Raw genomic sequence first — 12488 nt, forward strand, 5'->3', positions numbered from 1 at the left:
TTTGAGTAATTAAAATCTCCAGTGATTAAGGTCTGGCCATTTTCCAGAGCTGTTAACTCACTTCCTGATTCAATTTTTCCACCTGCCCTCCAGGTCTCTAGTAACGACTTTGCATCACCTTGACAACTTTTGTTATCCTTGACTTGGAACTGACTTGTGAAGGCATATTATAGGATATCTTTACTATGTTTCTCCATTAAAGCACTGCAGTTTCTGTTTTGTTGGCGTTTGCTTCTTTAATCTCTGCTCTCTTTCCAGGTTAGGGAAAAGTATCTGTCTGCAGAATTATGATGAAATAAGGAAAACCATATATGGAATTCAATTTGCAGCCAATGCCTGAAAACATTACAATATTTAAAATACCACAAATTATTTTTGGAGCATCATGCATTTTCCTGTGTCACATATGTCTGTCTGTTTGGGCTTTTCAAGTTTCACTACTTCTCATTTCAATATTGAAATAAAAATCATAGTAATTAATTTATTATATTGGGAGTTTTCAAGCAGACATCCTCCAGCATGGGCTTCATATGTGTATGGCGCTTGGCATTTACTCCAAGTCTTTAAACTGCATTTTTGGATGTTACATTTCTATAATCTTCATTATTATTATTATTATTATTATTATTATTATTATTATTATTTATTGCATTTGTATACTGCCCCATAGCCAAAGCTCTCTGGGCGGTTCACATAAGATAAAACATTTAAAAGCAATATATAAAAATTAAAAACCACAAAAATATACAAAATGTGCAAACAATTAAAACCACTGTAACAACTTTAGAAATGATGAGCCAAAAATACAGACCCAGTCTCATTACATATTGCTAAATGTGTGGGAGAAGAGAAAAGTTTTGACCTGGTGCCGAAAAGATGACAATGTCGGCGCCAGGCAGGCCTCGTCAGGGAGATTGTTCCACAGTTGGGGGGCCACCACAGAGAAGGCCCTCTCTCTTGTTGCAACCCTCTGAGCTTCCCTCAGAGTAGGCACCCAGAGGAGAACCTTAGATGTTGAACATAGTGTTTGGGTAGGTTCATGTTGGGAAAGGCATACCGTCATGTATTGTGGTCCCAAGCCGTGTAAGGCTTTATAGGTTAAAACCAGCACCTTGAATTTTTAAATCTCTTGACAATTTTGTGACACATTGTTTCAGTTTTACAGCAATGTCTTGCACACCTTTCGGAACCTCTGGACAGTTTTGCACAGATTAATTGGATAAAAAGTGAAACTGTAGCAAACATAAAGGAGGACAAAATGGCTGCCCCAAGGTGTGTGCCCACCAACAGGCCCAGCCCCCAAGGGGGCATGCCCACCCAAACATGGCCTTGGTCACAAGTCTGACTTCACAAAATCTAGTACAGCAAGCAAGCATTCAGAAAGAGTATAAACTACTATTAGCCTGCAAGCATTAGCCATGGAACAAAATGGACTAAAGGGTAGCACCTCTTAGCTTGTTTCAACTTCAACAAGACATAACAGTAAACACACACACAGACACCCAAAAAAACTGCCTTATTGACAGCTGGTGGCTACTACTACTGCTGGTGGTAGTGGCGGTGGCGGCTGCTGCTGCTGGCTGGGGCTGCAGCTGGCGTTGGCTGCAGCTGCCGCTGGTGGCAGATGCACCTGGCAGCGGAAGGCTGGAAGGGCCTTAAAGTGTGTGTTTCCTAAATGTGGAAATGCATGCTTCAAGGCCCTCGCAGGCTTCCGTTTGGGCATCTGCTTGGTCAGCGCAGTGACATTGTCCAAGGAGAGGCCCAGCCGGAAGGCTGGGAGAGCCTTAAAGCGCGCATTTCCGTGTTTTGGAAGCGCGTGCTTTAAGGCCATCGCAGGCTTCCATCCGGGCCTCTGCTTGGGCAACTTCACTGCGTCGACCAAGCAGAAGCCAGGACGGAAGGCTGGGAAGGCTTTAAAGCGCCCATTTCCAAAACATGGAAATGAGCGCTTTAAGGCCCTTGCAGGCTTCTGTCCGGGCCTCTGCTTGGTCAACGTCACTGCGCCGACCAAGCAGAGGCCAGGATGGAAGGCTTTAAAGCGCCTGGACAATTTTGAGTAAAGTAGGATTCCCGGCCCCGGTTTGCGCCCCCCCCCAATTTCCAGACATGTCTGGGCCAAACCGGATGTATGGTCACCGTAGCCAACATGTTAGATAGCAGTACAACATCACATACACTTCTTCTTTGTGGTCTCTTTGCATCACACATATGGGTGCTGTGCCTGTAAGGAGCCTGAATTTGGGAAACTTTAGAGCTTTACCTTTACATACCTTGTGTGAACAGTAGTGATACTTGTAATACAGAATGAGCATTATCTACATAAAATTTGCTGATTTGGCTTGTGTAGTTTAATTCCTTTGAATTTTGAGATTTTGAAAAAGCTATATATGTACCCATAACTCTTAAAGAAATTGAGCATTTGTCAATCTGAATTTGATTGTTGTAATGCAGCTGCTTTGTATCTCCGTGCAGCAGTTACTAATGTTTAACTCTCAGCTCTATAGCAGATTTGTTTTGCAACAGCTTAATGCTTTGCAGAACACAGAAGTGACATGTTTCTTGACCAAAAGGTTCACAGTCTGTTAGATGAGAAAGGGAATGAAAGGGGATAGGGTTGTTCAAAGTTTTATAGTGAATGAGTAAAAGAGAGCACACACATCTAAAAAGGTTTTGTTAGGAATAAAGTCTTGAGCACACTGCATCCATACTGGTTTCCTCTAGCTATTTTGGACAGCAAGTTCCACCATTCATGACAGTTGGCCATGATGGCTGGGGCTAGTGCAAAACTGGCTTAACAAACAGAACTTAAATTATAGTATACTCTGGTTAAAGGAACATTACTGTTAATTAAAGATATGTACTCACCATAACCAACCATTTGTTAAGTTTTAGGAGGACAATTCAGTTGTGCAGGAACAATAGTGATACAATCCTACAATCTACCACTTCAAAATTATTGTATGGTTGGGTCCCTGTGTGATGAGTATTCTTTATCAAAATGTTAATTTTAGAAATAAGAGACCTTCACCCATTGGGTGTGATTTTGACGCTGGGCATGATTTTATAAAGCACCACCAACAGCCTGTTGAATTCTGAAATGGGAAAGCTGTGCCACATCAGAAACAACACATTTGAATTGCCCTTTAAAGGAATCTTAGTTGGTTGCTGCTATTGATTCTCCATTATTCCCCTACTCAACTTGAAATTTAACTGCAATAGCAGCCATCAATGTGTGCTTGCACAGCAGCTATTAACATCTCATTTGCTGTGTTCTGTCTCAACCAAGGAAAAAGGATTGTCACACGTTTTATTTGGGCAAGAAGAAATCCTGTACAATATTATATAATTCTTATATATTATCTTTTCAGGGGGGAAAGAAGAATCTTTTCTTGTTTTTAAACAACTTCATGTAATCAATGTGTTTGTGTTTCGTTAAATTACATCCTAGCTTGTTTCATTGATTGTCAGCAGGTGGCAATATTGCTCTGTTGAATTCCGCTTTAAGGAACATTTGGTTCACAGAAGAAAGCCTCAATTCTGTGTTCTGCGTGGCATTTTCTTCCAGGAGTGTGCAACTTGTGCCCCTCCAGATGCTCTAGCCTACAACTCCCATGCCTCTTACCATTGGCTCTGCTGATGGAAGTTATAGGGCAAAATACTTGGCAGGCCACATGTCGCCATCCTGTTTTATTCAGAATGTATTGCATTAGAAAACAGGATTAGTACACTTAGCATATTCTAGGCCTAACTTGTTATATAATGAGTGATTGCTTGTGAAATTTTAGTCATCAAATTATTTATACTAGATCACCTTTAATATTGGGATGAGTTCATATTCCAACAAAATACAGAGGGGAAACCATAAATAGTGTAGAGGATTCTAATATTAATAGGACAATGGGCTGTCACCTGATTAAAGAAATCTTGGTGTGTTCATTGCATGAGTTTAATTGTTTAATCAAATCCATATCAGTTTGCATATAAATAAAACAATTCTGAAGAAAAAAAAATAAGATAATTGCTTACTGCCTGAAATTGGAGGGAGAATGCCTTGTGTAAGATATCGCCAAATGTATATATATATATATATATATATATATATATATATATATAATTTTGATCAACTGCCAGATTAATCGGCAGCTTTTTCTTAATTAATCAAGAGGTGAGAAGATGAGCATGCCAGTTCCTGCATGGCTGCCTGCTCCCCCTGTGCTAAACAATTCAGGGATGCTTTGTCCTTCCATTGTGTATTGTGATATCCAAACCTGGAACTCTTGGTTGTTGGGGATGAACAATCCAGAGTTTGAACCAACATGGCTGTGCAGTCAAAGACCTGGTTCGCACACAACAGCAATTCATGGGTTGTGCAACCCATGAATTGCCTGGGTATAGTGGGTGATTGTTTAACTTAAACAACCCAGAGTGCCAGGTTCACATGTCACAACAACATCCCAGGAATGAGGCATTCTTGAGTTGTTTACAAAGCCAGATGTAAAGCAGAAGTAACAAGTGCATGGGAGGAAGTGCACTCGCTCACTCAGTCATGGCCATGGCCTATTTAACTCATAGTTAGTCATGATGTGCAAACCAGGTCTCAGTATCCATTCACATACTTTGCTACATGCTTTTCTCAGCTAAGTAGCCTTGGTTCTCTGCTAAATACTTCTCTCTCCAGGTTTGAATTGCAGGGGGCAAAAATGCAGCACTCTTTTCCTTTTCTTGTTTTAAATGCCTGGGATTTATATTTTTTTAGTCTGGTTTTCTCTTCTGCAGAGTCTACTCCTGAGCTAATTTCCATGTCCCTTTTCACATTAAAGTTGCTCTCAAAAATATAGATCTGGTTTTCCTTTGCATAGCCCTTCCCAATACCACTGCATTGCGATCTCAGGGGCCTGTTCATTATTTAAAAGCTGAGACTGGCAACTAAGATGTTGCTGTTTCTAGTTGAGGAAATATAATACTATGGCAGCTGTGTGCCCTCTCTTCTAGTATTTAATAGGTCAGTGGTGTGTGTGTGGGGGGGTGTATGAGAGAGAGAGAGAGTATATATGAGAAAGAGAATACACATGCAGCTGCCATTGGCTTATAGTGTTTCCCAAGCCACAAAGAGTAAAGTGAGGTTAACGCTGCTCCAGTTGGGGTTTTAAAGGGATGAGATGCCTGCCTTAGGGTAGTTTTGAAGAAGCAGATGCACAATAACTTGGAACAGCAGCAAATAGTAGATGAGAAAAGTTAGATGGGGAATAGGCAAAGCTCAAGCAAATGTGAACCTGTGGAAAATAGTTGACATCAACAAGAAAAAGAGAATATACCCAAAGTGTAAATAAGATAGCAAAATGCAAGCACAGATTTGCCGAACTGATTTCTTAGCAAAACAGAGAAGGGGGAGACTCAAGCTTTAACTAAAGAGTAAAAGCTACAATAGGAAGATAAAATTCAGAAGCAAGACATTTTCAAAATGTAATCATTTTCCCTGCCTACCTTTAAATGTGCCCAATGTAAATTATGCACCCATGCAGAGAGGATCCCCCTAGAACTCAATAGAACTCTGTTTCCATCCATTCATCCACACACATGCAAGCTATGTGATCAGGGTGTGCATTTCTCATTTCCCCATCCAGCCCTTCCCCAAAGTAATGTGCATTGGGTAGAGGGGAAGGGCTGTTTGGGGATATGGAAGTCACACACGTGCTCCCATTCCCTATAATGTCTGGTCACACTGACTGGGTTCACATGACACGATAACCCATCATGGGTAACTAGCCATGGTGGGTTGTTGAGTCATCCGAACCCAGCCCGCTTCCCGCAGGGTGACTTATTTTGGAGACAAATAGCCACTCTTACAATCTTTGGCTTGTTCTGGAGGTTGCTCAACCCATGATAGGTTGGGTCTGAGCCTGGCAGAGCTTTTAAAAAAACCTACCGCACTTCCTGATTGCACCCTCCCATGCTTCCCCCACCAGTGACTGACCCTCCAATAATGCCGAAATGGCACTTTGGAGGGGATGTCACTTGGTCGCCAATCCCTTTTATTATTTTTTCAGCCCCAGAAATTTGCGCAAATGGGGCCATAGTTTTTGTTTTTATTTATATTTTTGTCGGTCTTTCAGAGGTGTTCAAGTGCGCACTTACAGCTTTCCAATATGTATGGCCTTGTCAATGCCCTTGTAGGTTTCAGCTGTCAAAGGGAATGAAGTTTTCTGGGAAACATACAAGGAAGTTGACACAGTGAGATTGCATATAAGCTCATTTTTGCACCATTGACAGTGACAGGTCAGGAAAAGGGGAAGTAGGTACACCCAAAAGGGCACGTGGACAAGATTAGCCACTTAACAAGGTGATCCCCAGCATTTCAAGTGTTAAATTTCCATTCAACACTTCCCCAAATTTCCAGCTGCTCCAGAAAAGGGTGAACTGGGTGCATCCCCCCGTTTTGCAGGTCCCAAGCATTTACTGCTGCGGTTACTGTGAAAGGGAGATGCAAAAAGAAGGATGTTCCCTTTCTCAAGTAACTAGAAACTAGAGGAATTGTTGAATGGAAGCAGGACAGTGACAAGTGTCAGTTCAGCACTTAAAACCATGAGGATCACCTACCTAAGTGGGGTTGAGGATGGAGTGGGGGTAGGGATGGGATGGGATGGGCAGGTAGTGAAGGACAATGGGATACTGGCTGGAGGTCTGAAGAGAAAGGATGGGCAGAGGAATCCACGGTGAGCCTGATCGTTTGATTAACCCACACTGCATAGTTTATTTGCAGTGTGGATTCTCATGTCATGCCCACCCACTGTCTCTGTACATAGGGGAGGGGCCCCGGAACTCTATTGATGTAAGGTGCTGGGGGAGAGTCTCAAGGCAAGGCAGAGCACTGAGAAGTCAGGACCTAGCACCTGTCCTCTTGCACCACTGGTACTCTGTCTTCCCTGCAAACTTGGCAGACTATTCCAAAGTAAGAACACCACCTAGGCCGCAGTAATTGTAAGCTGACCTTATAGGTGAATCCTTGCTCACCTAGGTCTAGAAATCCCTGACGTCTGAGTAGCTCAACACTATGAGCAGCAATAGTAACGGATTTCTAGCAGTTTATCTTGCTCTGTCTCAGTGGCTTCTCTGGAACTATACTCTCAATCTGGCTCTTGGAACCAGTTCTGCTTGCTCTAGCCACAACCTTGCCTGTGTGGACCACACTCTTTCTCAGCACTGGAAAACTGAGAGCAGACCACTGTTGAGTCCAGATATTCTGACCACAGGTGCTGTGATCATGTTAAGAGTGGATTGTGCCCATTGGGTTTAGTTGTGTTTTTTAAAAGACCTGTTAATTATTTAGTGCAGATCTGCTCTAAGGTTTAAGAGAAATGCAGAAGTAGCAGGTTGCGTGCTTCAAGTCAGATTCCCTGCTGTTGTCTCCTGTGGCACTACGTGTGTGGAATGCTTACTCCCAGCTATTAGGGACTCTCCCCACCCACCAGAAATCTGAATCCACAACTATATAAGTACTAATCCTTTCTACATCAAGGGAAAGCATTGAAGTTTTAGCCTGTTAGCACAGAAACAGAACAGGGTTCATTTTAAGGAAATGTTAGGGAAAGTTTAAAACAGGATTTAAGTATGAAAGGGGGCTGAGATAGTTTCTCTTTTTGCAAATAGCATATTTACCACCATTGATATAAATTGAGAAAGAAAAGATAATTTAAGTATGTGCATGTTCCTCTGAATTCAATGGCATCTTAGTCTTTCTGCAATGCTCATGGGTATTTTGACTATTTCATATCCTGCTTCTTTGTACTTTAAAGATCTGTAGTGGGAGAGGAATGAACAGAAGGCTTGTGCTCACAACTCAGATCCTGCTGCCTTTCACATTTGACCACAAAATTGTTTAAAAGGGCATGGTAAACAATACCATGTTCAGATGAAGTAAGAGCGGATGTTACGGTAGGCAGCAGCATGTAGCTATCTACAGCAAGACGTCACTTAATCCATATGATTAACCTTTTGACTAGTAGCTTGAAGTATGTAATACTTTAAATTCACAGGAAAAGATACAGGTATCTGTTTGGGGGGTGCAATCCAAGCAAAGTCTGCATGGAAACTACTAATTGTTGTGGTGAGCAAGAGACATTCAGATGAAGCCATCTGTTAGCCAAAGGACTGGAACTATAGATTAGGGTGATTAAGCGGCATTCAAAGATCTTGGGCTGTGAACTAGAGTTTAGGAAAAAACAATGTTCCTGATCGTGAAATAAAACATACAGATATTTAGAGGCAATGAAAAAAGCACGGGCAACTAATGAGCCTCTAAATGCTACCAAGTTGATCTCAACTTTGCAAATAACATTGCCTTTATTAGACCTAACCACGTACTGGAGAGACTCAAAAGCCAGTATGGTGTAGTGGTTAGAGTATTGGACTGGGAGCCTGGAGATCTGTGTTTTAGTCCTGACTTATGCATGAAGCTCAGTAGGTGACTTTGGACCAGTTACTGACTCTCAGTCTAACCTACCTCTTTCTCCCATGTCAACTTGAAGGATACTCTTCAATTCTTTAAAATCTGAAGACATATCTTGGCAACTGAATTTTGTCCACAATGTGCTCTCTACAAGGACAGGTCTGTTGCAGGTGGTGGTACAATATGCTGATGGCAAATTTCTTCTTTATAACCATGGAAGTAAACCTTGTTATGGATACACTTCAGTGCTCTTTAAATATTAAACTAATGCCATAGGAGATACATTTCTGTGGGGGCATCCCTCTGTGCTAGTTTAACTTTAACAACTCACAACACATGAGCAGGGTCAAGTATGTGTTTTCCCCAATGTATCTAAAGATTCATGCAACTTGCTTCACTAAAGAGTGCAGACTTATATGTTACATAAGAGCCATGGAAAGTTTGTTCCATATTGCTACTGTAATGTTTAAAGGGCACCTATGTTTAAAAACATTTTATGTTATGAATACATACACACGCAGGCACATCAGAAAAGCTATGTAAATGTAGGTGCCAGTAAACTCCCTTTTTTCACTAGATTATTCACTAACTCACTTCCTACTAAGTGGCTTTTCAAATAACTCCCTATTTCTCTGGACAAAACTTGTTATGGGATTGTCATTAAGAGATTTTTCAACCTGCAGGAAAGTGAGAAGTTAGGGCAGGGCCTAATTTTACTTTCCCCCCCACCAGAAATGCTGTCTAAAGAGATGCCACAATCTTGTCCCTAGGCCTCTAGTTCAGTGGTTCCCAATTAGCTAAGTACTGAGGGCCCCTTGTTTTTCAAATGCCAAGCCATGGACACCCTACTTTTGAAAAAAAGTTGTTATCTCTATGGTAGTTATCTGCGCAAAGCAATTTTTGGGAGAAAATAAGGGGTAGCCTCTAATAAGCAAAGGATTTTAGGTATACTAAAAAAAACAGACCATAAAATTTGTGATATTATCACGCAAAAATGACAATGATTTAGTTAGGAATATAAAGACGAATTTAATTTTACTAACGTCTAGTTTACAATTGAACAAATTTTGACATGTCTAGCAGCTACTAAACCTAAATGTGATGGGAGAAATCATGCCTCTTTTTGTCCTGAACAATCCCTTCCACATCCGGTTCAATATTTACTACTTTTATTCTCAAATCTGGATCAACATCGAGCCGATTTCTATGCTTGTTCTTCATATAACAAAATGTCGAAAATGTTTGTTCACAAAGATATGTGGAACAAAAGGGAACTAGATGTTTCAAAGCTTTTTCACCTAACTTCTTATAATCAGGAAAAACCGACACCCAGAATTGGTCCAGTCTATATTCTTTGAAAAATTATTTCAATGAACCATCACAAGTCATGTCAACAAGTGCATCTTGCTCTTCCACAGATAGAGTTGTTAGTTGTACATCACCACATTCAAAAGGGTTCCTTATCCATGCGTTTTCAGGATTAGGTGCAGGGAAGTAATCTCTGAAGCTAGTGGCAGGTGCTCAGTGATGTTATATTTTACTTCTGGTAGGAATTCGTTGTCAGTGGACTCCAGAAATGAATGGTGAATATGTGAATGGTGCCACGGACCCCCTGGGTGGGTAACACGGACCCCTTATTGGGAACCACTGCTCTAGTTAATACATACAGCTACGGTGACATAGTCCATTATGGTGTGTAGCACCTGCATGCGGAGGTTTGATAGCACCCAACCTTCCTTCTCCCTGTGCATGCAAAGGCAGACTGAATTGGAAGATGAATGTGGGTTGTCGTTGAACCATGTGTTGTAGCTGAAACGTGGGTTATCGTGGTTTCTGAACCCAGCCACGCTAACAAAGCATACTTCATTTTCCACAAAGAACCCATAGTTTGCTGTTGGGTTGTGAACTGTGGGTTGTTGAACATGGTTTGTTAGCATGGCTGCATTCAGATAGCATAATAACCCATGGTGGCTTATCTCCCTCTCGGTGCGTGCTGAGGGAGTATGGCATGTTGTGTCATGCAAACCCAGTCAGGATGGCTTGTTGCTATGGCGAAAAAGTCATTCAGAACCCATGGGCTGTTGTAGAGTTCTGAATGGCTTGGTACCCATGGCAGCAAGCCATGGGTTCACACCATATGACAAGCTGGGCTGCCGAGTGTAATTATGCTAATCTCCCCAACATGCAACTGGCATGTGTGGAGGGGGAAATAAGCCATCGTGGCTTATTTTCCCCTCTGTGATCCTCCGGACTGGCTCTGTGTGTATCTCCCATGTCCCATTTAACCTTCTCTCTTGCCGTTATGGAAATCTCTGCCTCACAACAGACTGGATTGTGCTCTTTATTGTTTATGGACTTGCAGGCAAAGCTTATATACAGTGGTGGCCAAAATTGTGGACACTTTTTGAAATTTTCACGTTTTGCAATTTTGCATGCTTATAGAAAGTGTTCTGTTTCTTGAAGTTCGAATGTTTATATATCAATTGAAAGTCCTGACGTAATACAACAATTCTGCTTCTTTTCCTGGGTGTCCAATCAACTCTTTTCTTTGGTGCCATTGCTCTATTTATGATGTATGTACGTACACTTAATTTGAGAAATACTTTAAATATTCCCACAATCTCCAATTGCACTTCGGTTACAGAACAAACAGCAAAACTGACTTTCCCTAACTTGAAACATGATGTATCACAGCTACGGCCATGTGATTGGTCCCCAGAACAAGGACTGTGATTGGCCAGTAGGGTTTGCAATTCCAATCCGCTTTCTTCACTCAATCACACCTCTGTTTGTTTTTAGATGCAGATACTTGCATTCTGTTTTTTGTATTGAATTCAGCATTAAATTCTCAATTGATATATAAACATTTGAATTTCGTGAAACAGAACATTTTTTATAAGCATGCAAAGTTGCAAAACATGAAACTTTCAAAAATTGTCCACAATTTTGGCCACCACTGTACAAGCATTAAAATAATGTGCCATATTTTTAACTATTCATCATATTCATGTCTTTAAAAGAAAATTGCTCTAATTAACTTCTATGCATTAAGATTTTGTAACTTAGTTTTAAGCCAAAGTGCATTTCTGGAAGACCCAATTAAACTGAGAATTCAAGGTAAAGTTTATTTAACTGCAAAGTAGGAAAGGTTCTGAAAATGGAAATATATCTTTTTATGTTACTTAAATTTTATAAGCCTCCCCTCCCCCCAGTAGCATTAAGAATTTTGAAGATTAAAGGTATTTGCAGCAGTACTCCAGTTGTATCTAATTTTCTAAAGAACTAATAATGTCAAGGCTATTATTAAACTGAGCAGAACTTATTAGACAGTATTCTTGAAAGTTTTGCTAATATCTAGAGAAAAAGCATGATTAAAAGTTTGCCTGTTATGTATAAAGTAAAGTAAAATCTAATAAATCTAAGTTAGAGGGAGAGAGAGAGTGTGTTAATGGTAACTTAAGTTTATAGTTGCTGTGTTGTTTGCACTGAGTTGGTAGAGTATACTGGTGGATACTGTTTTGGTATTATCTTGAACTGTTGGTCTCATCTTTTGAAATACAGTGTCGCTTGTGGTGCACCTGTTGGCTGCTCATTCGTAGCTATTGTCCGGAGAATTCCAGTGAAATTGTCATTGGAAATTGCTATAGCATGACAAGATATGAATGCTTAGTATGCTATTACTCTACTGCAAGAAAAGTTATCACTGGAAAGAGTTCAGAGACATTTTTAAATACAATAACTGTGAGGACATAGCACTGGAGGTCTGACTTCATAATACTATTTATAATACTATTTGGAAAAGGAGTGTCTATGGAAATAACAACAGCTTGTATTCATATAATTATTTCCATTACCAAAAATTTCACTACAATGTTTTCTTCATGACTACCAGAAAGTGAACCATTTAAAAAGATTCCTCTGTCCCTACCTTTACATGGTATACGGAACTTCAGATGTCGTGAGTTCAAGATGTAAATCTTACAGTTGTTCCACTGTAGTTATTTGGTAGATATGCTATGCTATGATAAAAGTGGTTCATTTT

The 12488-nt window shown here is 40.6% G+C and overlaps 1 protein-coding gene across 1 annotated transcript in view; it reads left to right on the forward strand.

Moving 5' to 3' along the window:
• The window catches only part of CDKAL1 (CDK5 regulatory subunit associated protein 1 like 1), a 342956-nt gene that overhangs the window by 81118 nt on the left and 249350 nt on the right, over window positions 1-12488 (forward strand). The window lies entirely within an intron of this gene.

This window comes from Elgaria multicarinata, chromosome 7, assembly GCF_023053635.1.
Source record: "Elgaria multicarinata webbii isolate HBS135686 ecotype San Diego chromosome 7, rElgMul1.1.pri, whole genome shotgun sequence".
Taxonomy (NCBI): Eukaryota; Metazoa; Chordata; class Lepidosauria; order Squamata; family Anguidae; genus Elgaria; species Elgaria multicarinata.